Raw genomic sequence first — 25,324 nt, 5'->3', positions numbered from 1 at the left:
GAGGTACTGGGTGCTCAAGATCATGTGACAGTGGGACCTGCATGAATCTGAAGGGTGACCAGGAAGGTGATGGGGAGCACGTGCCAGGTGGATGGAGAGCCCGTCAGAGGCCCTGATATTGGGTGGAGCTTGACTCACTCAGGAACCAAAAGGAGGTCAGAGGACCACGCAGGGTGGAGATGATAGAGGAAAAAGCAGAAGGTGGGCCACTCAGGGCCTCCAGGCCATCCGAGAGCTGTGGACAGGCACCTTGCCCTTTGTGACCTTGACCAGCTGGCCAATGTCGGTAGCAGACAGAGACTTGAGGAACAGGTAACAACAACACACCAGTTGAGAACTTTGGCCTTTTTAGAAAAATCACCTTAGAAATAAGACTCACCCTTAGGATGCAGCAGGCGTGCCGAGTTTATTCTTTCTCCAAATTCTGCAAAAGACAGGCAGAAATGTTTAGTTTGATTTCCATTTCTCCACTGGATGCATTTGTTATTCCTATTTTCACTTCTGTGTTTCCGTGTTTGTTGAGGTTTATGTGAAGACTCGATGCTATTGTTTCCACCCCCTGGAAAGACAGCAGCTTTTGTCCTCTCACAGTTTGAATGGGACAGTCCTCCGAAGACACAAAATAAAAGACAGCAGTAATTACAAGTGTGGTTCAGAACGGAGAGCACTGGAATGGAAAATGCCAGCCTCCACAATCGTAAAGCAAAACAGTCAAATAAATATATATTTTTCAGCTGAAGAGGAAATGGACAGTGCCTTGGAACGTGATGGTAAGTTCATCTCCATCCCACGCGGGAAGAAGAGAGAGGAGGCGAGGTCCCTCAACGAAGAAGAGACCTGTAGGTCTTTTAAAATCTCCTCTCTCCTCTTACCGTGTACCATAAAACATAATGGCGATTTCATCAACTTGGCAGCAAACTGTGAGCTAATAAAAGAGCCTTGTTACAAAGACAATAAGAAGACAAAGTCATAAATGACAGACGTGGGCTGAGTCCTGACGTTAGACCCCAATTTCTCCAGCTCGACCGGGATCCGATGTCCATCAATTCAGTTAATCATGTGGATGACCACCAATTTGTCCTTTCTTGCTTGCTCTTTCTTCACATTCCAGGGTATTTCTGCCCACCGGGGGTGCCTTGAAAAGGCAAATAGGAAATGTACACAGCATCAAGGCTTGCGATGTTGCCTTCGCAAGGTCTTTTTTTCCCTACTTCCTTCTAAGTTGGCTGTGAGGTAAGGAACCTTCCCACCACCAAGGCCTCACTGCTCCAGGTGTGGTCCTTGGACCAGCAACCCAAGCACCACTTGGGAGTTTATTAGAAATGCAGAGTCTCAGGCCCATGCCCAGACCTAGTGAATCCGAATCTGCATTTTAACAAGACGCCCGGGTGATCTGTGTGCACATAAAGTTTGAGAAGCACCACCCAGGAGAATCTCAAGGCCCTGGTCGGTGCTTGAGACTTTCTCGGTCTTTCTGTGAAAAGACAGAGGATTCAGGGCACCCGTGGGCCCATTTGACCTTGTACCTACAGAGAAGAATTGCAGTCTAATTCTTGGACAAGGTTCACTGTCCTTTTAGACTTTTAAAGATCTGGAAACTCAAGTAGGAGGCTAAAAGAGTTTACATCCTATTTACCTAGGAGGTTTTCCCTTTGGCGCTTAAAACCTTTCTAGAAGGCATAACACCGACCTCAGTGTGCCTGATATGGAAGTAGAGAAGTAGAGAAGGTTTTCCCCCAGAGGACCCTGAGACACATGCTGTTTCTTTGCACAGTTATATAAACAGGCTGCAGTGTGGTTGTCTTAACGTTTCATTTAGATTCCTACCCCACTGATTCAACGGTGGCTCAGGCAAATGATAGTAAACCAAATTCATGGTTCCGCCATGCCACGGTCCAGTTGTTTTGACGGTGGGAGAATGACCCCATCAGGGCTGTGTGCCTAATTAAGTACTTAGTCAATAACCCACTCCCTCTGGACCAAGCCATTTGCTTTCTCTATTGTGGGAACAAGATCAAACTGGGCAGTGAATGTGGGCAGTTCATGCAGGAACTCATATGAGGTGAGGACGGACTGATTGGAATTAGTTATTAGTTATTTCAGAACCAGTGCTGGAGATGGCAGAGAGAGAGCGCTTTCCTTCCTCGGGTGATTCCAATCCTCCTTCACAAAGGTGAGACAAGGACCACATCCAGCTCGCCAGGGGCACACGCATGTGGACCATTTAGAGCAAGCATCCTAATGTGCAGGCGTGTATCTCTCCAGGGAGGGCTCAGAAATTTGGGAACAGACCGTCATTGGTATGTTGGTATGCACACAGCTCACGGCTGCACGAGGTCTCTAATTGTTTTGCAGTGAGATAAGAACCCTCCGTTTTATCCAAAGTCTCAGGACAGCTTATTGACTGCACTGTCTAGCTGTACAGCACATAACAGCATTGTTAGGGGAAATGTCAGCAAAGGCACTGAAGGGTGGAAAAACATGAAATCAGATTTCTCACATGACGAGGGCTTGGACAGTTGCTGGGCTTTGGCTCCCACTGAATGGGGCCGAGGATTCTTTTCAGGCTGATTCGATCAGACACCGCATAGCGTTTGTCCAGCCAACCCACCGCGCAGTTAACACATTTTAACAAGTCACCTCCTCTTCCTCCTCCCAGAAAGAGGTCTGGAACGGGCGGACACTTTACCAGTCGCTTCACAGAGAAATCATTTTCATAACATCCCGAGCCTCCTAAGACTTCATGTTGTATTCTTACATCAGCCATCTGCTAGGGTAGATGCATCCATACGACATCTTCTTCCGCTGGCACAATTAAAAGAGATTCTCTCCGTTCGAACCTTGTGTTACATTTACATTCAAAGTTACGTTGCTCTCTCTTTGCCCTTGCCCTCAAGGAATTGTGGGAATTCAAGTTAAGAGGCTTTTAATGGTTCTGTGATAACTGTGATTATAAACTGTGAATCAGGTTGTGGGAGCATCGAAGTTCAGCTGCATCTCAGGCAAAGACGTCACCGTTGCTTTTGATCCTCGGTTGAAATTTGGTTTCCAGTGTTCAGACGCCACCATTGTAAAAAAATAAAAAATAAAAGCCACCTCATTTGCTTTACAATTGCTTGGATAACAATTTTAAAGCCTTTAAATGCACATTTTCCTTTTGATATATTAGCAGTATTTAGAAACACATCCTGTTGCTAAAAATTAAATTTCAAAGGCTACAATTGTATTTCCTGCTTCCTTTTAGATGCTGGGTTTATTTAAAACACATGCAACATGTTAGGCACGTGTGTGCGCGCACACACATGCACTCACACGTACTCACGCGCTGCCTTCAACATTTCACTGCCAAATATTTAGAAATAAATTTTTACTGAGTTCTCTGAACATGTAATTACTGCTTTGAGGCTAGTTAATGAAAATATACTTTTCTTTGAAACATGTTGGCTCTACTAAATGAGACTTTCCTTGTGAGTCCATAGATGAATCGATGGTGAGCCTCCTTGGAAAAAAGAGGCATTCTGATCATTGTTGCCAGATGTCTCAAGCAAGCCTGCCAAGCTGGGGCCAGAAACACAGCCTTAAAATAGTAGGCACGGAACTGCACCATCAGCCAATTAGGGCCCTTAGAGCAAATTAGCTCTCATTTCCCATTGGCCAGAGCAGCTGGGACTTGTGCACGGACAGCCCGGGAACATTCCAGTGAGCATCTCCTACTGTGGCCAACTGTTGCTGGCATCCGAAAAAGCCGCAGAGAACAGTCAGACCCCAGTTTTAAAAAACTGCCTTGCTGAAGCACCTCAACTCCCTTCCCAATAAGATCCCCATGGCCATCCCCGGACAGCAGGGCATTGTCTAAGGCAAAATAATCCCTGTGGGTAGAATAGTTCCAAATGGCAAAGCCCTCACAAAGTTGGCCTCTAGAGAGAAGGTCTTACTCTCAGGTAAGAGAGCCCTTACCTACAGGCCATCCTTGAGGAGAAATCAATGAGGTTGGTTCAGTGGGAAATCCACAAGAATGGAAGCTGAGTGATCGAGCAACAGACAGTACATGATCTCCAGTTGGAGGTTGCATTCAACATCAATTTTAAAAGAGACATTTGAACAGAAAGCCATGGGAAGCATCGAACCCTTAAAGACCAGTTCATCTGTAAGGAACAAAGGACCACTGAAGCAGAAAGTCGCATCTACAAAGGTCAGCTCTTGGCAACACATGCCCCACTGGGCAGCCAGGAGCACTTCAGACACTGTCCAGCGATGCTGCCAGCACTGACATCAGGACCAAGAATTAAGAAATTACTATTGGCAGCAAAGAGTGATTTGGTTGCAATAGCTCTCCAAAAGCCTTAAAAATATCCATGTTTGTGATCCAGTAATTTTACTTCTGAAAATTTACCACAATACCCACATGTTTGCACAAAGATGTATCCCGAAGTATGCTCATTATACTATTTGTTAGAGAAAAAAAAAAATCGAAACATAAAGTTGAACCCAATGCAGTCATGAAAAACATAGACGAATGACAACAGAAAAATGTTTACATTGCATTGTACAGTCAAAAAGAAAGGTAAATACTTCTACAGGATGATCCTCTTTTGTAAAAATGTGCATACGTATTCATGGAAAGTGGAAAGTTACACTAAAATTTTAGAATTAATTGAATTTCTTTTTTTTCTTCATTGAGCTTCTCCAAATTTCCATAATGAGCATGTCTTGCTATCGTGGTAGGAAACAAAGCTAAAAGAATTTAAAAAGAAGGTATACCAAAGCAAGTAATGCACGATCAATGTCTTGCAACAGTTCAGGCCCGGACAAGGAGAAGGGCACGTAAATTAAGCTATAAAGTAAGCTATAAAGTATACAGAATCTTAGAGCAGAGAGGGCTAGACTGACTATGGTCAAATCATGAATTTACATGTGTTCCAGGAAAGTGTTTTACAGGCAATCCTCCACATTGCGTTAGGTGCTGAAGGTACCACGGTCAATTATCAGTGGTTCATACTCTAGAGGGCCCACGGCCTGAATGAGGAATGCGTCCACACTTCCAAAGAAGCATTTCATTCCACCCTGGTGGCAGGCAAAGTTCCCCCGTCAGCTCTAGTGGAATCCACCTTAATAAGCTTTGCATTATGGAAAGTAAAATCATATAAAGCTTAAAGTCAGCAGCAGCATGACCCTTGGCCTTAACCCAGACTTTTAAGAGTAAGACCTTGAAGTCAAACAACGAGGAATAATGCAGTTCCAAGTTCCAGCAGTAGCTCTGGAATCTCTCTAGCTGCTGAGATCTTTAAGCAGGAATGCTAAGACATGCTCAAACGTCTTCACGGGCTCTTCTGAACACAATCTGAAACTTTCAGTGCTTCGCATCCTCAGGAATCAGACCCCAAAAGGGTAGATCACGTCAATTTGGGATACCCCTCCTCTCCACTACTGAAAAGCTTTTGCCATGATTTCTTCGATACAAGCGTTAATTTTTATAGTTAATAGATCACCTGACAGACTTCCACCTGACAGGGGGTTAAGGCAGGCCCCAAGGGCACTGGCCAAGTGATCAAGGCCAAGGCTCAGTCCTAAGGACCAGAGTTGATAACTTCCATATTTGATTTATTCCATTATTAATCACCCTATCAATATCATTAACATAAAGTAACATATTTCTCTGTTAAACAAAATAGGCATTTTCATCCTGCATCTTTGTTGACCATGTTTTCTGGATTTTAGTGCAGTTGGACTCTTTGGTCTGAAAATATTGCCAACCTCTGTTCTAACCCAATCCAGTGGAGTAAAACAGAGTTTTTAAAAGTGTGTCTTGAATTATCTGTTGTGTGTTCTCTAAGTTGTACAGTAAAGCAAAAGCCACCTGAATGCTAATACCTCAATATTTCTCTGTATTTCTCAATATTCTCAATATTTCTCTGCAGGACAAAAATTCCAACATTTAGAAATGTATAAGCAGTGGCAGGGATGGCGTCTGGAGGCAGCGTTGGCCGGTGGGTGAGAACACAGCATGGGGTGCTTGCACCCCAGCACCGCTACTTACTTGGTGTGTGATCTTGAGCAAGTTACTTAATCTCTTTGTGCATCAGTTTTATCACCTGTAAAACGGAAATAAAAAACTAGTACCTACCACTTTGGGTTATTGTAAGGATTGAAGCTATTGATACAGGTCAAATGCACACAAAAATGTGCCTGACACATAGTTAGGTGGAAATAAATGTTAGCTCTTTTGACTATATGTTAGTGGTCCCCCGAAGTGCATGAATTTTGTCAAGAGGCCCATGGGAACTCAGTGGTGGTGAGGGCAGAAGGAGGAGGGGGCCTAGGAAATCAGAGATGGGCAGGACCAGAGCTAAGGACCCGTTTTGAGGCTCTGGAGGTCTCTCCATAGAGTCGGGGCTTTGGGATGTAAAGGAGGCTGTGGCAGAGGCAGATGCTCTCCGGGCCAACCAGAAAAGCCCACCAAGAAGACATCCTAATTCTCAAAGATGGCTTCTCCAGGATTCTCCCAGGCCCTGACCTTGGATTCTGCCTTTCATTCTCTTCCTGGTTCAGACATGAGACCCCATGCAGCTGTGTTGGCATCTGTTCTTCTTATGACTTGGAGGTAGGGGGGTGCAGCCAGGTGGCATGTGAGTGGGTTGAGGGCGAGGAGGAGTGCTCTGCAGAAGGGGCCCCCCGAGCACCACACGGGGAGCCTGGAAGTCTCAAAGGCAAATACGGATTCTGCACAGCTTTGCTAATGGAAAGGCTTGCTTCGGTCTGAATTGAGGTCTTCCAAGAAAAATCGCCAGCAGTGACAGGCTCTTCAATATGGGATCTAGCCACAGGCCAAAGATCAAGCTTCGCTGAACCAGAGAGAGGGAAGAAATGACAGTCAAACATCTTCTTTTTCCGCACACAGACTGTAATCAGCTCTCCACAAGGTCATCCTGGAACTCCAAGGACAGTCCAGACCCTCCTGGCTCTCCTCAGTAATGGATGGAGGCAATGGTGCAGATAATCCAGCCAAACGGTGTGCAATCCAAAAGCCATTTCCATTTGGCCTTGGGAGAAGTTCCCGTGCTCATTCTGAGTGTGGGTGTATGCGAGCCTCCCCGCCAGATCTGGGGCGCACGTTGGGGTCTGGGCAGGTCCCAAGCTGAGGCTACCCTCAGAGGGAGGCATCTCCCAGCAGCAGTTGTGTGGACTCTGGTCACTGCAGAGCACGGGCAGCTTTGCCGGCCGGTCAGGATAGGATGTGAGTAGGGGTTCTCCACCTGCCCCCCTTCCCTGGTCCATTCTCCATCCTTGTCTGACTTGTCCAGAGGGCTGACCCTGCCAACAGCATCACCTGGGCTCCTTTGCCTTCTGGCTTTCTGGCAGGTTTGAGTGATAGGACGCGGGAGAAGAGAAAGGAGGGAAAACCTGGGATATCTCTTCCCTACTTCCTTCCTCTTCTGGCATAATTTCTCTGGTAACCTCTATTTTCCTTCCACCTCTGCCCCAGTTCCAGTCTTCACTGAGCTCCAGAACACCACTCCCTCCCTTATGCCTTTGGTCCCCTGGTGGTAGGGACAAAGCCTTGTAGTCCCACGTGTGTCCATGAGTGATGCCTTCATTATCGCATTTTCACTAAACCGTCTGGAGTGAGCTCTGTTTCCCGCTGAACCCTGGCGGACAGAGGGTGGTACAGGATGGGGCTGAAGTTGGAGCTGGAGCTGAGAGCCTGGGAGGGCTGAAGCAGAGAGGCATCTCAATACCTGCTCAGAGCACAGCCCCTCCCTAGATCTGACTGAAGCCCACTGCCCCTTTTTGTGTAGAGGCCGCTTGGCTCTGCCTAGCCTGCCCCCCATTCCAGACAAGTGGCATCAGGTACAACCCACCTGAATAATTCAATGTTGGAGGCCAACTCTTCCTTGTGATCATCTGGGATGACCACCTTCCCTTGGAAATGGAGACATCACATTTTAAAAGGAGAGACTTACATGCGGAATCTAGAAAAATGGTACAGATGAACCTATTTTCAGGGCAGGAATAGAGACGCAGACGTAGAGAACGGATGTGTGGACACAGGGCAGAGGGGAAGGGAGGGTGGGATGAATTGTGAAATTGGGATTGACATATATACACTGCTGTGTGTAAAATAAATAGCTAGTGGGAACCTGCTGTATAGCACAGGGAGCTCAGCTGGGTGCTCTGTGATAACCTAGATGAGTGAGATGGGGGTAGGGGGGAGGCAGGTCCAAGGGGGAGGGGATATATGTATACATATAGCTGATTCACTTCATTGTACAGCAGAAACTAACACAACATTGTAAAGCGACTACCCCAATAAAAAAAAATAAAAAGATAAAAGGAGCGACTTACCCAACATCCTTGAATTTTCCTTCTGAGCCCCCTTCTCTAATCCTGTCTTCTTAAAACTGGGATTGGGATTGTATGAGAGGATCTTTCATTGATCACCAGTTCCTTGACCTTGACCCTGACCCTATCTTCTATAATCACCACCCGCGTTCTTTCTCCTTAGTCTGCTCAACTTTCTGGCTTCCCGTTGGTTGAAGCCATAGCTGCTCCAACTCTGCCTCTGTGACAATCCATTTGCTTGTTCTATTGCTGGACAATTCAGTTGTTTCTGATAGTTCTAACATCTAGTTATATTGCAGAGCTTCTGGCCTCTGTGAATGGCACCACCATCCATCCAGTTCCACACACCAAAGACTTGGGTGTCATCCTCGTACCGTTCTTTCCTCCACTCCCCAAATCCAAGCCATCCCCAAGTCTTGGCATATCTCTCTAATGAACCCACCTCTCTTGAACTCTGCTTCCAACACCCTGGTTTAAGTGACACTATTTCTCAACTGGGTGGCTGCCTCCTTCCAGGAATCCCCACATCCACACTGCCCTCCTCACCAAGCCATCCTGCACCCCGTGGGCTTTGAAACTGTAAATCAAACCATGTCAACTCTTAAAACCCCTTCAGAGGTCTCCATTACGCTGAGCACAAAGACAGTCTTTCCTGGGTCCATAGACCCCTGGCCGCTCTGGCCCCTGCCCTTGCCTCCGGCTGCGTCTCGCACCATCTTCCCCTCCCTTTCTGCATTCCCTCCACAGACCTCAATCTGCTCCCATTGACCTTAGTACACTGCTCTGCCCCATGCCCACCTTACCCCTTTATCTCCCTGACTCCTATTCATCCTTCAGATCTTAAACATCACGTCCTCTAGACCAAGTCGGTTCGCCCAGGTAAGTGTAGAAACCTGAACCTTCCTTCAAAGCTCCCATCACAGTTTGTAATACGTCATGTGTTCTACTAGCTTCATAAACCCAGGAATTACCTTTGGTTTTGCTCTCACCCCCACATCCTGGTACATGGCAGATGCTTAATACTCTTGAATAAATGATAGGTTTTTTCTATTAAAAATATGCTACAGACAAATTTCTGGGTCAACATGGCCAACTTACCACATGCTTCTATTTCCTCTCCTTCTGGAATCCCTCCAATAAAGGAATTTTTCAAAGGTGTAGACCCACAAGAACGAAGAGAACTAAAGAAGAGACAATAAGGAAAGAAAGATTCAGCAGATTTTTTTGGAATATACAAAGCAGGTGGAGAAACAGTAGCAGGTGCAGCAAAGAGCAGCAGCTACATCTCAGGTGCCACTAGGAAGTTAGCCAGCTGACACACACAGAACTGGGAGACACAGATAGTGTGGAAACTGGGGGCAGGGCAAGTCGGGGGCTGAAAACAGAGGATTGGTTGAAAATTTGTAGACAGAGGGTTAAACCCTCACTCCTTTCCCACCCTATGTAGCCAAGCAACTATTCCTCCCATCTCCACTCTGACATCACCAGCAGGCTAGCAGAGGCTTATCCTCCAGATAAAATGAACCTGAGAGCCTCCACAGGTGAGACATGAGACATGGAGGTGAAGGAGCACAGGACTAAAAATGGGCAATTCAGTGAAAGGCTAATAATCACAGTTAATCTGGAGAAAAGCCCTTAGGCACAGGGACACAGCTTCTGGCAGCCACAAGTTGGCCAGAGCACACTGAATGGTCTCCAGACAGGGGCAGGGCACAGATAGAGTCCATTACAATGAACACATGTGATGTGACAGCCGCAATTTGATCCTGGATCAGCAAAAGAAGAAAGGCAGCTATAAAGGATGACATGAGACCATTGGGGAATTCAAATACAGACTCTATATTGGATTTTATTTTATGATAATAGTATTATGCAAATATAGGTGAATGTCCTTGTTCTGAGAAGAGCTACGCTGAAGTATTTAGGATGGAGGCATCACAATACCTGTACCTTCCAAATATTCAACAAAGGAAATTATACTCATATAGATATACATGTGAATATATGTATAGAGAGATAGAAATATAAGTGGGTGGATGGATGGATGATAGACCAACTGACCAGGAGAGAAAAAGACAAAATCAGAGGAAGCTGATGTGGCAAAATGTTAACAATAATGAGGCTAGGTGTGGAGTATTCAGGTGTTTGTTGTTCTGTTCTTTAGGTTTTTTTTAATAGCAGGCTTGAAATTTTTCAGAATAAAACAGAAAAAAAAAAAAAAAGAATCCAAGTAGCATAACCATTTCTCAGCAGCAGCACTGAAAGCTAAAACCAATAACAAGGGTGCCTTATACTGAATGATTTTTCAGTTCGGGTTTCTATTCCCAGCCAAACTATCTTCCCAAATAGTAAGGGTAAAACAAATATATTTTTAACACATGCAAAAACTCAATATTTCTATATCCCATGTAAATTTTCTCAGGAAACTATTGAAATATGTGCTTCGAACAACACAGATGGAATGCGGGAAATAACAGGAGAAAGCAGGGAAGACACAGGATGCAGTGGTGCAAAGAAACATCCACTCCAGACTGGAGCAGGAGGATATTGGGTTTCTGCAAAAAGACGAAAAACAAAACAAAACAAAAAAGAACTCTTGTGCCTGCCCCAGTGGAACTTGTTATCAGTAAACATGTAGCAGGGCATTAGGAAAATGTAGTGATGATAGTATATACAAAACTGAGCAAATGTAAAGTTGATGTCACTGTTAACTCCAGAAAAAAAAGAGTATTCCGGAAAATAGACAAGGGGCTAGAGCACGTCTGGCTCAGCAGCTGACAACATTTGTAGTTACAATAGACAAAACACTGATTTATTATTTAACCAAAACTATGCGAGGGTGGGGGTGGGGAGTGTGTAGAAAAGTAGGGAGTTGTTGTAATTAAGTCCTCACATGTCTGATTTAACATGTCTGGAAATTAAAAGATAATGTTAAAAAATGATTAATCAAGAAATAGCCATTCAAAACAACTGAAAGCAGAGGCTCAGATGGATATTTGGATATCCATGTTCATAGCAGCATTTGCAGCAGCCAAAAGGTGGAAACAACCTACATTCACAGGCAGATGAATGCATAAACAAAATGTGGCATATACATACAATGGAATATTACTCAACCTTAAGAAGGAAGGAAGTTCTGACACCTGCTGCAGCATGGATGAGTTTTGAAGACTTTATGCTCGGTGAGATAAGCCGGTCACAAAAAGACAAATATTGTGATTCCACTTCTATGAGGTACCTAGAATAGGCAAATTCATAGAGACAGAAAATAGAGGTTATGAGGGGCTGAGGGGATGGGGGAGTGGAGAGCTATTGCTTAATGGGCACAGAGTTTCTGTTTGGGAAGGTAAAAAAGCTGTGGAGTTGGATGGTGGTGATGGTCCCACAACATTGTGGATGTGCTTAATGCCACCGAACTGCACACTTAAAAATGGATTAAATGGATTAAAAGAAATACTTGTATAAGAATAATATTTGGAGTTACAGTGGGAACCAACAGGAGCAACAGCCAGGAGTTGTGAGCACTCACCACCTGGAAGTGACATGGGGAGACGGGAGGAACGTGGCCAGAAACTGCTCCTTTTTATTACAGTCCTTTCTGCACAGTTTGACTTTTAAAAGTACAGTGTTCACATTCCTACAGGCCTGCTTTAAATACTTTATGTATATGCTCATTTAATTCTCGTATCACTATGAGGTAGGTGTCTGTTCCACATTTTGGAGAAAGAAAACAGATCGAGGGAGGTGGAGAGGGCTCCAGCCGGGGCAGGCTGACTCCAGAATCCCTGCTCTCAATTATTCTACTTTGCTGCCTTTAATGCATGTGTATTACTGTGATACAAGTAAAAAATTAATTTAAAAAATATGCTTGTATACATATTTTATGCGCTAGTGTGAGAATATCAGATTCCTGGGAGTGGAACACCCCCAATTTCTATAAAAGATGAAACATGGCATTCAGTTCATCATGTGGGCATAAAAGCTACTGGAATAACACTGATACTGACATTATGCTCATTTTATTATGGAACTGAAGCACAGAAGCAAATGACTTGTCTTTGTATTATAATTTTTTTTAACATCTTTATTGGAGTATAATTGCTTTAAAAAGGTGTGTTAGTTTCTGCTTTATAACAGTGAATCAGCTATACATATACATATACTCCCATATCTCCTCACTCTTGTGTCTCCCTCCCACCCTCCCTATCCCATCCCTCTAGGTGGTCACAAAGCACCGAGCTGATCTCCCTGCTCTATGCGGCTGCTTTCCACTAGCTATCTATCTACATTTGGTAGTGTATATATGTCCATGCCACTCTCTCACTTCGTCCCAGCTTACCCTTCCCCATCCCTGTGTCCTCAAGTCCATTCTCTATGTCTGCATCTTAATTCCTGTCCTGCCCATAGGTTCTTCAGAACCATTATTCTTTTAGATTCCATATATATGTTTTAGCATATGGTATTTGTTTTTCTCTTTCTGACTTACTTCACTCTGTATGACAGACTCTAGTTCCATCCACCTCACTACAAATAGCTCAATTTCATTTCTTTTTATGGCTGAGTAATATTCCATTGTATATATGTGTCACATCTTCTTTATCCATTCATCTGTTGATTGACATTTAGGTTGCTTCCATGTCCTGGCTACTGTAAAGAGAGCTGCAATGAACATTGTGGTACATGACTCTTTTTGAATTATGGTTTTCTCAGGGTATATGACCAGTAGTGGGATTCCTGGGTCATATGGTGGTTCTATTTTTAGTTTTTTGAGGAACCTCCATACTGTTCTCCATAGTGGCTGTATCAATTTACATTCCCACCAACAGTGCAAGAGGGTTCCGTTTTCTCCACACCCTCTCCAGCATTTATTGTTTCTAGATTTTTTGATGATGGCCATTCTGACTGGTGTGAGGTGATACCTCATTGTAGTTTTGATTTGCATTTCTCTAATGATTAGTGATGTTGAGCATCCTTTCATGCGTTTGCTGGCAATCTGTATCTCTTCTTTGGAGGAATGTCTATTTAGGTCTTCTGACCATTTTTGGATTGGGTTGTTTGTTTTTTTGATATTGAGCTGCATGAGCTGCTTGTAAATTTTGGAGATTAATCCTTTGTCAGTTGCTTCATTTGCAAATATTTTCTCCCATTCTGAGGGTTGTATTTTCATCTTGTTTATGGTTTCCTTTGCTGTGCAAAAGCTTTTAAGTTTCATTAGGTCCCATTTGTTTTTGTTTTTATTTCCATTTCTCTAGGAGGTGGGTCAAAAAGGATCTTGCTGTGATTTATGTCATAAGAGTGTTCTGCCTATGTTGTCCTCTAAGAGTTTTATAGTGTCTGGCCTTACATTTAGGTCTTTAATCCATTTTGAGTTTATTTTTGTATATGGTGTTAGGGAGTGTTCTAATTTCATTCTTTTCCATGTAGCTGTCCAGTTTTCCCAGCACCACTTATTGAAGAGGCTGTCTTTTCTCCATTGTATATTCTTGCCTCCTTTATCAAAAATAAGGTGACCATATGGGCGTGGGTTTATCTCTGGGCTTTCTATCCTGTTCCACTGATCGATATTTCTGTTTTTGTGCCAGTACCATACTGGCTTGATTACTGTAGCTTTGTAGTATAGTCTGAAGTCAGGGAGCCTGATTCCTCCAGCTCCGTTTTTCTTTCTCAAGATTGCTTTGGCTATTCGGGGTCTTTTGTGTTTCCATATGAATTGTAAAATTTTTTGTTCTAATTCTGTGAAAAATGCCATTGGTAGTTTGATAGGGATTGCACTGAATCTGTAGATTGCTTTGGGTAGTATAGTCACTTTCACAATGTTGATTCTTCCAATCCAAGAACGTGGTATATCTCTCCATCTGTTTGTATCATCTTTAATTTCTTTCATCAGTGTTTTATAGTTTTCTAGGTCTTTTGTCTCCTTAGGTAGGTTTATTCATAGGTATTTTATTCTTTTTGTTGCAGTGGTAAATAGGAGTGTTTCCCTAATTTCTCTTGTATTATAATTTTTAACAGGTCTCCCTGGTTTTTGCAGCCCCCCCAATTTTCCCTCTCAGCTCCCCTGTCACAGTGATCATCACCATAATGGTACCTGTGGAATAAAACACAAGAAAAATGAGCACTGAGACAGTAAATCAAGCTTCCTTTACAAATAGAGGAAAGCAATTTTTCAGTTAGAAAACATGTTGAAATATTATTTTTACAGTGAAAATAGTTACATCACAATTTAAAATTACATTTCCACTTGAAATGGAGTCGATTTGCACCACCTACTGGAATACACAGATCTATATATTCAGAGGTTTCAAAATTATAAAACCACTTTTAAATTTTAGAGTTACATGTCTAGTTATCTTAAAGAGATCAGCCCCTTTGACATGCTGGAAATACCAAATGCTAATTTACTTCAGGGACCATTTTCTAAAACAAACTTTCTTTAAAAGCCAAATTTAATTATCTAGCTAAATTAACAAATTGTACAGCTGCTTATAAAAATGAAATGATTAAGCCAAATGCATCAACCAAAGAGATAAAAATGTAAATTAGAAGCAAAACTGAAATCAATACACATTATCAGTTGCTAACTCACTATTAAAAAAGAGGATTCAAACAGACAAATGGAAAATGGCAGGAAACATAAGCAAACAGGATAATAAACAGAACATAACTCAACATTAATTTAAAAATAACTCACCCAATGAAAATTTGATAGTGTTTATACCCAAAGTAATAATCATTGTCATGGCTTAAATACAGCCAAACATCAACACACAAAGTATTTGTATTTAGGTTTTTTGACATTTTAAAGGAAACATCCACAGAAAATTTCATGTTTCATTACAAACTACTCCAAGCAATAAACTTCTCAGAGAGAATTTCAAGATGGCAGAGGAGATGTGGAGATCACCTTCCTCCCCACAAATACATCAGAAATGCATCTACATGTGGAACAACTCCTAAAGAACACCTACTGAATGCTGGCAGAAGACCTCAGACTTCCCAAAAGGCAAGAAACTCCCCACGTACCTGGGTAGGTCAAAAGAAAAAAAGAAAAAGAGACAAAAGAATAGGGATGGGACCTGCACCTCTGGGAGGGAGCCATGAAGGAGGAAAAGTTTCCACACGCTAGGAATCCCCTTCACTGGCAGAGATGGGGGGTGGCAGGGGGGAAGCTTCGGAGCCACGGAGGAGAGTGCAGCAACAGGGGTGTGGAGGGCAAAGCGGAGAGATTCCCGCACAGAGGATTCATGCCGACCAGCACTCACCAGCCCGAGAGGCTTGTCTGCTCCCCCGCCGGGGCGGGCGGGGGCTGAGAGCTGAGGCTCAGGCTTCGGAGGTCAGATCCCAGGGAGAGGACTGGGGTTGGCTGCATGGACACAGCCTGAAGGGGGCTAGTGTGCCGCAGCTGGCCAGGAGGGAGTCCAGGAAAATGTCTGGACCTGCCTAAGAGGCAAGAGACCATTGTTTCAGGGTGCGCGAGGAGAGGGTATCAGAGCACCGCCTAAACAGGCTCCAGAGAGGGGCGCAAGCCGCGGCTATCAGCACGGACCCCAGAGACGGACACAAGACACTAAGGCTGCTGCTGCTGCAGCCACCAAGAAGCCTGTGTGCAAGCACAGGGCACTATCCACACCTCCCCTCCTGGGAACCTGTGCAGCCAGCCACTGCCAGGGTCCCATGATCCAGGGACAACTTCCCCGGGAGAACGCACAGCACGTCTCAGGCTGGTGCAACGTCATGCCAGCCTCTGCAGCTGCAGGCTCGCCCCGCATTCCATACCCCTCCCTCCCCCCGGTCTGAGTAAGCCAGAGCCCCTGAATCAGCTGCTCCTTTAACCCCGTCCTGTCTGAGTGAAGAACAGATGCCCTCAGGCAACCTACACACAGAGGCGGGTCCAAATCCAAAGCTGAACCCCGGGAGCTGTGCGAACAAAGAAAAGAAAGGGAAATCTCTCCCAGAAGCCTCAGGAGCAGCGGATTAAATCTCCACAATCAACTTGATGTACCCTGTATCTGTGGAATACCTGAATAGACAACGAATCATCCCAAACTTGAGGCGGTGGACTTTGGGAGCAACTGTAGACTTGGGGTTTGCTTTCTGCATCTAATTTGTTTCTGGTTTTATGTCTATCTTAGTTTAGTATTTAGAGTTTATTATCATTGGTAGATTTGTTTATTGATTTGTTTGCTCTCTTCCTTTTTTTTATATATAGATATATATATATTTTTTCCTTTTTCTCTTTTTGTGAGTGTGTATGTGTATGCTTCTTTGTGTTATTTTGTCTGTATAGCTTTGCTTTTACCATTTGTCCTAGGGTTTTGTCTGTCCATTTTGTTTGTTTGTTTGTTTTTGGTTTTTTTAGTATAGTTTTTAGCACTTGTTATCATTAGTGAATCTGTTTTTTGGTTTGGTTGCTCTCTTCTTTCTTTCTTTTTTTTCTTTTTTTAATTACTTTTAATTTTTTTAATTTTTAATAATTAAAAAATTTTTTTATTTTAATAACTTTATTTAATTCTTTCTTTTCTTTCTTTCTCCCTCTCTCTCTCTCTTTCTCTCCCTCTCGCTCTCTCTCTCCCTTTCTTTCTTTTTTATCTCCCTTTTCTTCTGAGCCATGTAGCTGACAGGGTCTTGCTGCTCCAGCTGGGAGTCAGGCCTGTGTCTCTGAGGTGGGAGAGCTGAGTTCAGGACATTGGTCCACCAGAGACCTCCCGGCTCCACGTAATATCAAACGGCAAAAGCTCTTCCAGAGATCTCCATCTCAACGCTAAGACCAAGCTCCACTCAATGACCAGCAATCTATAGTGCTGGACACCCTATGCCAAACAACTAGCAAGACAGGAATACACCCCACCCATTAGCAGAGAGGCTGCCTAAAATCATAAGGTCACAGACACCCCAAAACACACCACCGGATGCAGTCCTTCCCACCAGAAAGACAAGATCCAGCCTCATCCACCAGAACACAGGCACCAGTCCCCTCCACCAGGAAGCCAACACAACCCACTGAACCAACCTTAGCCATGGGGGGCAGACACCAAAAACAACAGGAACTACAAACCTGCAGCCTGGGAAAAGGAGAGCCCAAACACAGTAAGTTAAGCAAAATGAGAAAACAGAGAAACACACAGCAGATGAAGGAGCAAGGTAAAAACTCACCAGACCAAACAAATGAAGAGGAAATAGGCAGTCTACCTGAAAAAGAATTCACAGTAATGATACTAAACATGATCTAAAATCTTGGAAATAGAATGGAGAAAATACAAGAAACGTTTAACAATGACCTAGAAGAACTAAAGAGCAAACAAACAATGATGAACAACACAGTAAATGAAAATAAAAATTCTCTAGAAGGAATCAACAGCAGAATAACTGAGGCAGAAGAACAGATAAGTGACCTGGAAGATAAAATAGTGGAAATAACTACTGCAGAGCAGAATAAAGAGAAAAGAATGAAAAGAATTGAGGACAGTATCAGAGACCTCTAGGACAACACTAAATGCACCAACATTTGAATTATAGAGGTCCCAGAAGAAGAGAAAAAGAAAGGGTCTGAGAAAATATTTGAAGAGATTATAGTTGAAAACTTCCTTAATATGGGAAAGGAAATAGTCAATCAAGTCCAGGAAGCATAGACAGTCCCATACAGGATAAATCCAAGGAGAAACACGCCAAGATACATATTAATCAAATTATCAAAAATTAAATACAAAGAAAAAATATTAAAAGCAGTAAGGGAAAAACAACAAATAACATACAAGGGAATCCCCATAAGGTTAACAGCTGATCTTTCAGCAGAAACTCTGCAAGCCAGAAGGGAGTGGCAGGACATATTTAAAGTGATGAAAGGGAAAAACCTACAACCAAGATTACTCTACCCAGCATGGATCTCATTCAGATTCGACAGAGAAATTAAAACCTTCACAAATGAGCAAAAGCTAAGAGAATTCAGCACCACCAAACCAGCTTTACAACAAATGCTAAAGGAACTTCTCTAGACAGGAAACACAAGAGAAGGAAAAGACCTACAATAACAAACCCAAAACAATTAAGAAAATGGGAATAGGAACATACATATCAATAATTACCTTAAATGTAAATGGACTGAATGCTCCAACCAAAAGACATAGATTGGCTGAATGGATACAAAAACAAGACCAGTATATATGCTGTCTACAAGAGACCCACTTCACACCTAGGGACAGATACAGACTGAAAGTGAGGGGATGGAAAAAGATATTCCATGCAAATGGAAATCAAAAGAAAGCTGGAGTAGCAATTCTCATATCAGACAAAATAGACTTTAAAATAAAAACGCTTACAAGAGACAAAGAAGGACACTACCTAATGATCAAGGGATCAATCCAAGAAGAAGACATAACAATTGTAAATAATTATGCACCCAACATAGGAGCACCTCAATACGTAAGGGAAATGCTAATAGCCATAAAAGGGGAAATCAACAGTAACACAATCATAGTAGGGGACTTTAACATCCCACTTTCACCAATGGACAGATCATCCAAAATGAAAATAAATAAGGAAACACAAGCTTTAAATGATGCATTAAATAAGATGGACTTAATTGATATTTATAGGACGTTCCATCCAAAAACAACAGAATACACTTTTTTCTCAAGTGCTCATGGAACATTCTCCAGGATAGATCATATCTTGGGGTCACAAATCAAGCCTTGGTAAATTTAAGAAAATTGAAATTGTATCAAGTATTTTTTCTGACCACAACACTATGACACTAGATATCAAATACAGAAAAAAATCTGTATAAAATACAAACACGTGCAGGCTAAACAATACACTACTAAATAATCGAGAGATCACTGAAGAAATCAAAGAGTAAATAAAAAAATACGAAGAAACAAATGACAATGAAAACACGATGACGCAAAACCTATGGGTTGCAGCAAAAGCATTTGCAAGAGGGAAGTTTATAGCAATACAATCCTACCTCAAGAACCAAGAAACATCTCAAATAAACAACCTAACTTTACACCTAAAGCAATTAGAGAAAGAAAAACAAAAAAATCCCAAAGTTAGCAGAAGGAAAGAAATCATAAAGATCAGATCAGAAATAAATGAAAAAGAAATGAGGGAAACAAATGCAAAGATCAATAAAACTAAAAGCGTTTTTTTGAGAAGATAAATAAAATTGATAAACCATTAGCCAGATTCATGAAGAAAAAAAGGGAGAAGACTCAAATCAATAGAATTAGAGATGAAAAAGGAGAAGTAACAACTGACACTGCAGAAATACAAAGGATCATGAGAGATTACTACAAGCAACTATATGCCAATAAAATGGACAACCTGGAAGAAATGGACAAATTCTTAGAAAAGCACAACCTCTGAGACTGAACCAGGAAGAAATAGAAAATATAAACAGACCAATCACAAGTAATGAAATTGAGACTGTGATTAAAAATCTTCCAACAAACAAAAGCCCAGGACCAGATGGCTTCACAGGTGAATTCTATCAAACACTTAGAGAAGAGCTAACAGCTATCCTTCTCAAACTCTTCCAAAATATAGCAGAGGGAGGAACACTCCCAAACTCTTTCTACAAGGCCACCATCGCCCTGATACCAAAACTAGACAAGGATGTCACAAAGAAATAAAACTACAGGCCAATATCACTAATGAACATAGATGCAAAAATCCTCAGCAAAATACTAGCAAACAGATTCCAACAGCACATTAAAAGGATCATCCACCATGATCAAGTAGGGTTTATCCCAGGAATGCAAGGATTCTTCAATATACACAAATCAATCAATGTGATAAACCATATTAACAAAATGGAGGAGAGAAACCACATGATCATCTCAATAGATGCAGAAAAAGCTTTCGACATAATTCAACACCCATTTATGATAAAAACCCTCCAGAGAGTAGGCATAGAGGGAACTTACCTCAACATAAAAAAGGCCATATATGACAAACCCACAGCCAACATCGTTCTCAATGGTGAAAAACTGAAACCATTTCCCCTAAGATCAGGAACAAGACAAGGTTGTCCACTCTCACCAGTATTATTCAACATAGTTTTGGAAATTTTAGCCACAGCAATCAGAGAAGAAAAAGAAATAAAAGGAATCCAAATCGGAAAAGAAGATGTAAAGCTGTCACTGTTTGCAGATGACATGATACTATACATAGAGAATCCTAAAACTGCCGCCAGAAAACTACTAGAGCTAATCAATGAATTTGGTAAAGTAGCAAGATACAAAATTAATGCACAGAAATCTCTTGCATTCCTATACACTAATGATGAAAAATCTGAAAGAGAAATTAAGGAAACACTCCCATTTACCACTGCAACAAAAAGAATAAAATACCTAGGAATAAACCTACCTAAGGAGACAAAAGACCTGTATGCAGAAAACTATAAGACACTGATGAAGGAAATTAAAGATGATACCAACAGATGGAGAGATATACCACGTTCTTGGATTGGAAGAATCAACATTGTGAAAGTGACTATACTACCCAAAGCAATCTACAGATTCAATGCAATCCCTATCAAACTACCAATGGCATTTTTCACAGAACTAGAACAAAAAATTTCACAATTTGTATGGAAACACAAAAGACTCCAAATTGCCAAAGCAATCTTGAGAAAGAAACACAGAGCTGGAGGAATCAGACTCCCTGACTTCATACTATACTACAAAGCTACAGTAATCAAGCCAGTATGGTACTGGCACAAAAACAGAAACATCTATCAATGGAACAGGATAGAAAGTCCAGAGATAAACCCATGCACATATGGTCACCTTATTTTTGATAAAGGAGGCAAGAATATACAATGGAGAAAAGACAGCCTCTTCAATAAGTGGTGCTGGGAAAACTGGACAGCTACATGGAAAAGAATGAAATTAGAACACTCCCTAGCACCATATACAGAAATAAACTCAAAATGGATTAAAGACCTAATTGTAAGACCAGACACTATTAAACTCTTAGAGGAAAACATAGGCAGAACACTCTATGACATAAATCACAGCAAGATCCTTTTTGACCCACCTCCTAGAGAAATGGAAATAAAAACAAAAATAAACAAATGGGACCTAATGAAACTTAAGAGCTATTGCACAGCAAAGGAAACCATAAACAAGATGAAAATACAACCCTCAGAATGGGAGAAAATATTTGCAAATGAAGCAACTGACAAAGGATTAATCTCCAAAATTTACAAGCAGCTCATGCAGCTCAATATCAAAAAAACAAACAACCCAATCCAAAAATGGTCAGAAGACCTAAATAGACATTCCTCCAAAGAAGAGATACAGATTACCAACAAACACATGAAAGGATGCTCAACATCACTAATCATTAGAGAAATGCAAATCAAAACTACAATGAGGTATCACCTCACACCAGTCAGAATGGCCATCATCAAAAAATCTAGAAACAATAAATGCTGAAGAGGGTGTAGAGAAAAGGGAACCCTCTTGCACTGTTGGTGGGAATGTAAATTGATACAGCCACTATGGAGAACGGTATGGAGGTTCCTCAAAAAACTAAAAATAGAACTACCATATGACCCAGCAATTCCACTACCGGGCATATACCCTGAGAAAACCATAATTCAAAAAGAGTCAAGTACCACAATGTTCATCACAGCTTTATTTACAATAGCCAGGACATGGAAGCAACCTAAGTGTCGACTGACAGATGAATGGATAAAGAAGATGTGGCACATATATACAATGGAATATTACTCAGCCGTAAAAAGAAATGAAATTGAGTTATTTGTAGTGAGGTGGATGGAGCTAGAGTCTGTCATACAGAGTGAAGTAAGTCAGAAAGAGAAAAACAAATACCGTATGCTAACACATATATATGGAATCTAAAAAAATAATGGTTCTGAAGAACCTATGGGCAGGACAGGAATAAAGACGCAGATGCAGAGAATGGACTTGAGGACACGGGGATGGGGAAGGGTAAGCTGGGACGAAGTGAGAGAGTGGCATGAACTTACATACACTACCAAATGTAAAGTTGATAGCTAGTGGGAAGCAGCTGCATAGCACAGGGAGATCAGCTCGGTGCTTTGTGACCACCTAGAGGGGTGGGATAGGGAGGGTGGGAGGGAGACCCAAGAGGGAGGAGATATGGGGATGTATGTATACATATAGCTGATTCACTTTGTTATACAGCAGAAACTACCACAACATTGCAAAGCAGTTATACTCCAATAAAGATGTTAAAAAAAATAAATTTCTGGATATATAGTAGCCACATTTATTATTGTATAATTGACAGAGATTCAGAAAAAAATTACATCTACAATATCTACCATTCTAGATGAAATTGCTTTAGAATAGAAGCCTAAATATATTACATTTTAATTTCTTAAAACTTATTATAGCATTCCACTTATTTTATGGGTATTTTGTCTGAAAATTGATTTTATTTTTATATGTCAATTAAATTAGATGTCAACTAAATTAACTGAAGCATAAAATATGCCAGCAAGATATATTTACAAATACACATGGCAAAATGGTGTGCATGTAACAGGAATCTGATTTAAACTCACAAGCACAAAAAGTCCCCATGCAACTGTGACCAACTCATCCCTAATCCTCTTCGTTGTTGCAGGTGATTTGTGCATGACAAGCCTGTTTACAGCGACCAATGTCATGAGCAAGGTTGCTAGAAGGTTTTTCTTTGTCATTTTAGTTCACAGCTGGTGTGATTCCATTCTTAAGGTTCTCATCTGCATCAGAAAGCTTGGGTTGTTTAATTTCTACCAGGTGAGTGGACAGTCTCTCCCCAGACATCACATCCGTGGACCCTAATCCTAAGCCTAAGGTTAAGGTTGGCTCACCACCTCTGTGGAGATGACTCCCACACCTAAATCTGCAGCCCTGACCTCTTTTTACTGCTCAAGTGGTATATCCTCCTGCCTGCTGAGGACCGTCCTAGGTGCCCCAAAGGTACCTCAAACCTATATGCCCCAGAGCCAACTCATGACCTATCCCTCCAACCTCACCTTCTTTCAGTGTTCGCAGATCGTCCACCCCATTTATCTGACCAATTACCCCTGATATGTATTTCCCACTTGTCCCTAATCCAATCCCCCCAAAGTCCTGGCCATTTTACTTTCTAAATCTCCCTGGAGCCTGTCTGCAATTCGCCATCTCCATCACTATCCCACTGGTCCAAAGAACCATTATGTCTAGCCAGGACCAATTCAAGATGGTGTAGCCTTGTTTACCGTGATCCTGTGACCCTTTGCTCAAAGCCTTTCATTGAGGATCCTGAGAAATTCCTTAACAAGGTCACGGAGACCTCCCCTGGTCAGTGCGCACCTGCCTCTCCAGCCCCGCCTCCCATCTCAAGCTCCTGCGGCTCCCGTCCCAGCCTTACCACCGTGTTCCCCTGCCTCACAATGGCTGTGCCTCTCTCCGCTGATACCAGGACTTCACCTATGCTTTTCCCTCTGCCTGGAATTCTCTTCTCTGCCCTTTTTGCCTAGTTACCTCCTCCCTGACTTTACTGACTGGGTCAAGTCATAGTTGCAAGTTCACATTTGGGAGAGGGAACTTACTTGACAGCTTCTGCATATGCCCCCACTAAACTGTTTTCACTCACCTTTGTGTTCCCAGCACCCAGCACACCACCTGTACATAGAAACATGGAATAATTCACTCAAATCAGAGTCAGAGGGGCGCCTGCTCTGGCTTTCCTCTGGCCACCCCTGCCCTAACTCTCCTGCAACACACAGGGAGACAGGCCCACCTGGAGCTCCTGAGAGCCTGCCCTAATGGCTCCAAGCCTGCTTCGGGGCCCACACAGTGTGCTTCCCAGGCCTGACCCCCAGAGGACCTGGTGTTTGTACCCCTATGCCCAAGGGGTGGCCAGGGGGCACCTGTTAGAAGGGTCAGAGGATAGAACATTTTAATAGTCTCCAAGGGGTGGCTGTGATGAAGGTGTACTAGCCAAGCAAGGAGGAGAGGACATATTTTATTTAATAATTTGTTGGCTTAATATATAACTTAGATATTTAGCCATATGCTCAGCAGACTCCATTTACAGTCTTCCCCAGGCCCTGCAAAAAAAAAGCAAACAAAACAAACGAAAAACAAAACAAAAATCAAAAAACAAGCACAGGGCTGGTTTCATGCATATCTGAGAATAAACTTTCTCTCTCATTCAATATCGAGATGATCCCCTGTATCCCATCTGCAATCTGAGCTCAAAGGAGGATTGACTCTTAAAGTCAACAGAGATAGAAATATTAATGCCAAAACTCGATAAGCACAATGAATGGGGTGGGGAGGGGGGCGGGGTGAATTACTGAAGTCATTCAGTATCAAAAACATGTTCCAAGATCGTCATATGACACAAAAACATTAAAAATTATGTTCTTTGGATAGTGGGATGATGCATTTTCTTGCCTTTTTGCGTTTTGCTACGTTTGAATTTTCCAACATAAACGGGCCCACATTTGTAATGAAAACCTTATTCTTTTGAAAAATCAAGTTACTGTTCTGTTTCATTTACAAAACATGAACGTTTTGCCAAAGCTCACCATCTTCTTTGCCCTCTCTTACATGGAAGCAATGCTAGGAATTTTCTGTCCATGTATTTATTTCACTGGCAGAGACAAAAAAAAAACCATATTTTCTCAGAACTCAGCAGCAAAAGACTACAGTTATACTTACATTTTATGTAGTGGGGAATCACAATAAGCCTCATTTATAGGTTTAAAAAATGCATCGCCTGGCTAGTGGAAGCTGGGTCCACTTTATTTCAGGCAGCTACCTGAGTTTTCTTATACCACCCCTGCTGCCTAACTTCCATTAAGCCCACCTTGATTTCTTCCGGTTTCCTAAGTGTGGTCTGCAGTATGTTTTTCATAGCCATTTCCTAAAAATCCAGTTTTGGTTTTCCTTACTTAGAAATAAGTATTATCTAGTTCTTAACCTAAGAAGAACCAATTGCCCTCCTCCCCCCGCCA

At 42.2% G+C, this 25,324-nt stretch overlaps 1 protein-coding gene across 16 annotated transcripts in view; it reads right to left on the bottom strand.

Annotated features, from left to right (window-relative positions):
* The window catches only part of TEX36 (testis expressed 36), a 47,539-nt gene that overhangs the window by 12,835 nt on the left and 9,380 nt on the right, over positions 1-25,324 (bottom strand). For 12 of the 16 annotated variants that reach the window (XM_036829415.1, XM_036829421.1, XM_036829416.1 and 9 more), the window contains 4 exons: positions 11,458-11,578; positions 7,860-7,970; positions 6,038-6,092; positions 380-424 (listed from right to left, as the gene is read on the bottom strand). The gene's annotated coding sequence lies outside the window, so the exon portion shown is untranslated. Of the gene's footprint in view, positions 1-379; positions 1,464-6,037; positions 6,093-7,859; positions 7,971-11,457; positions 11,579-14,293; positions 14,429-23,955; positions 23,970-24,308; positions 24,413-25,324 lie in introns of those variants that run through there. The other 4 variants (XM_036829426.1, XM_036829427.1, XR_005016902.1 and 1 more) reach the window with 4 other exon arrangements.

The sequence above is a fragment of the Balaenoptera musculus genome, chromosome 16 (assembly GCF_009873245.2).
Source record: "Balaenoptera musculus isolate JJ_BM4_2016_0621 chromosome 16, mBalMus1.pri.v3, whole genome shotgun sequence".
Lineage (NCBI taxonomy): Eukaryota > Metazoa > Chordata > Mammalia > Artiodactyla > Balaenopteridae > Balaenoptera > Balaenoptera musculus.
This window is presented reverse-complemented; position numbering and strand designations above follow the sequence as displayed.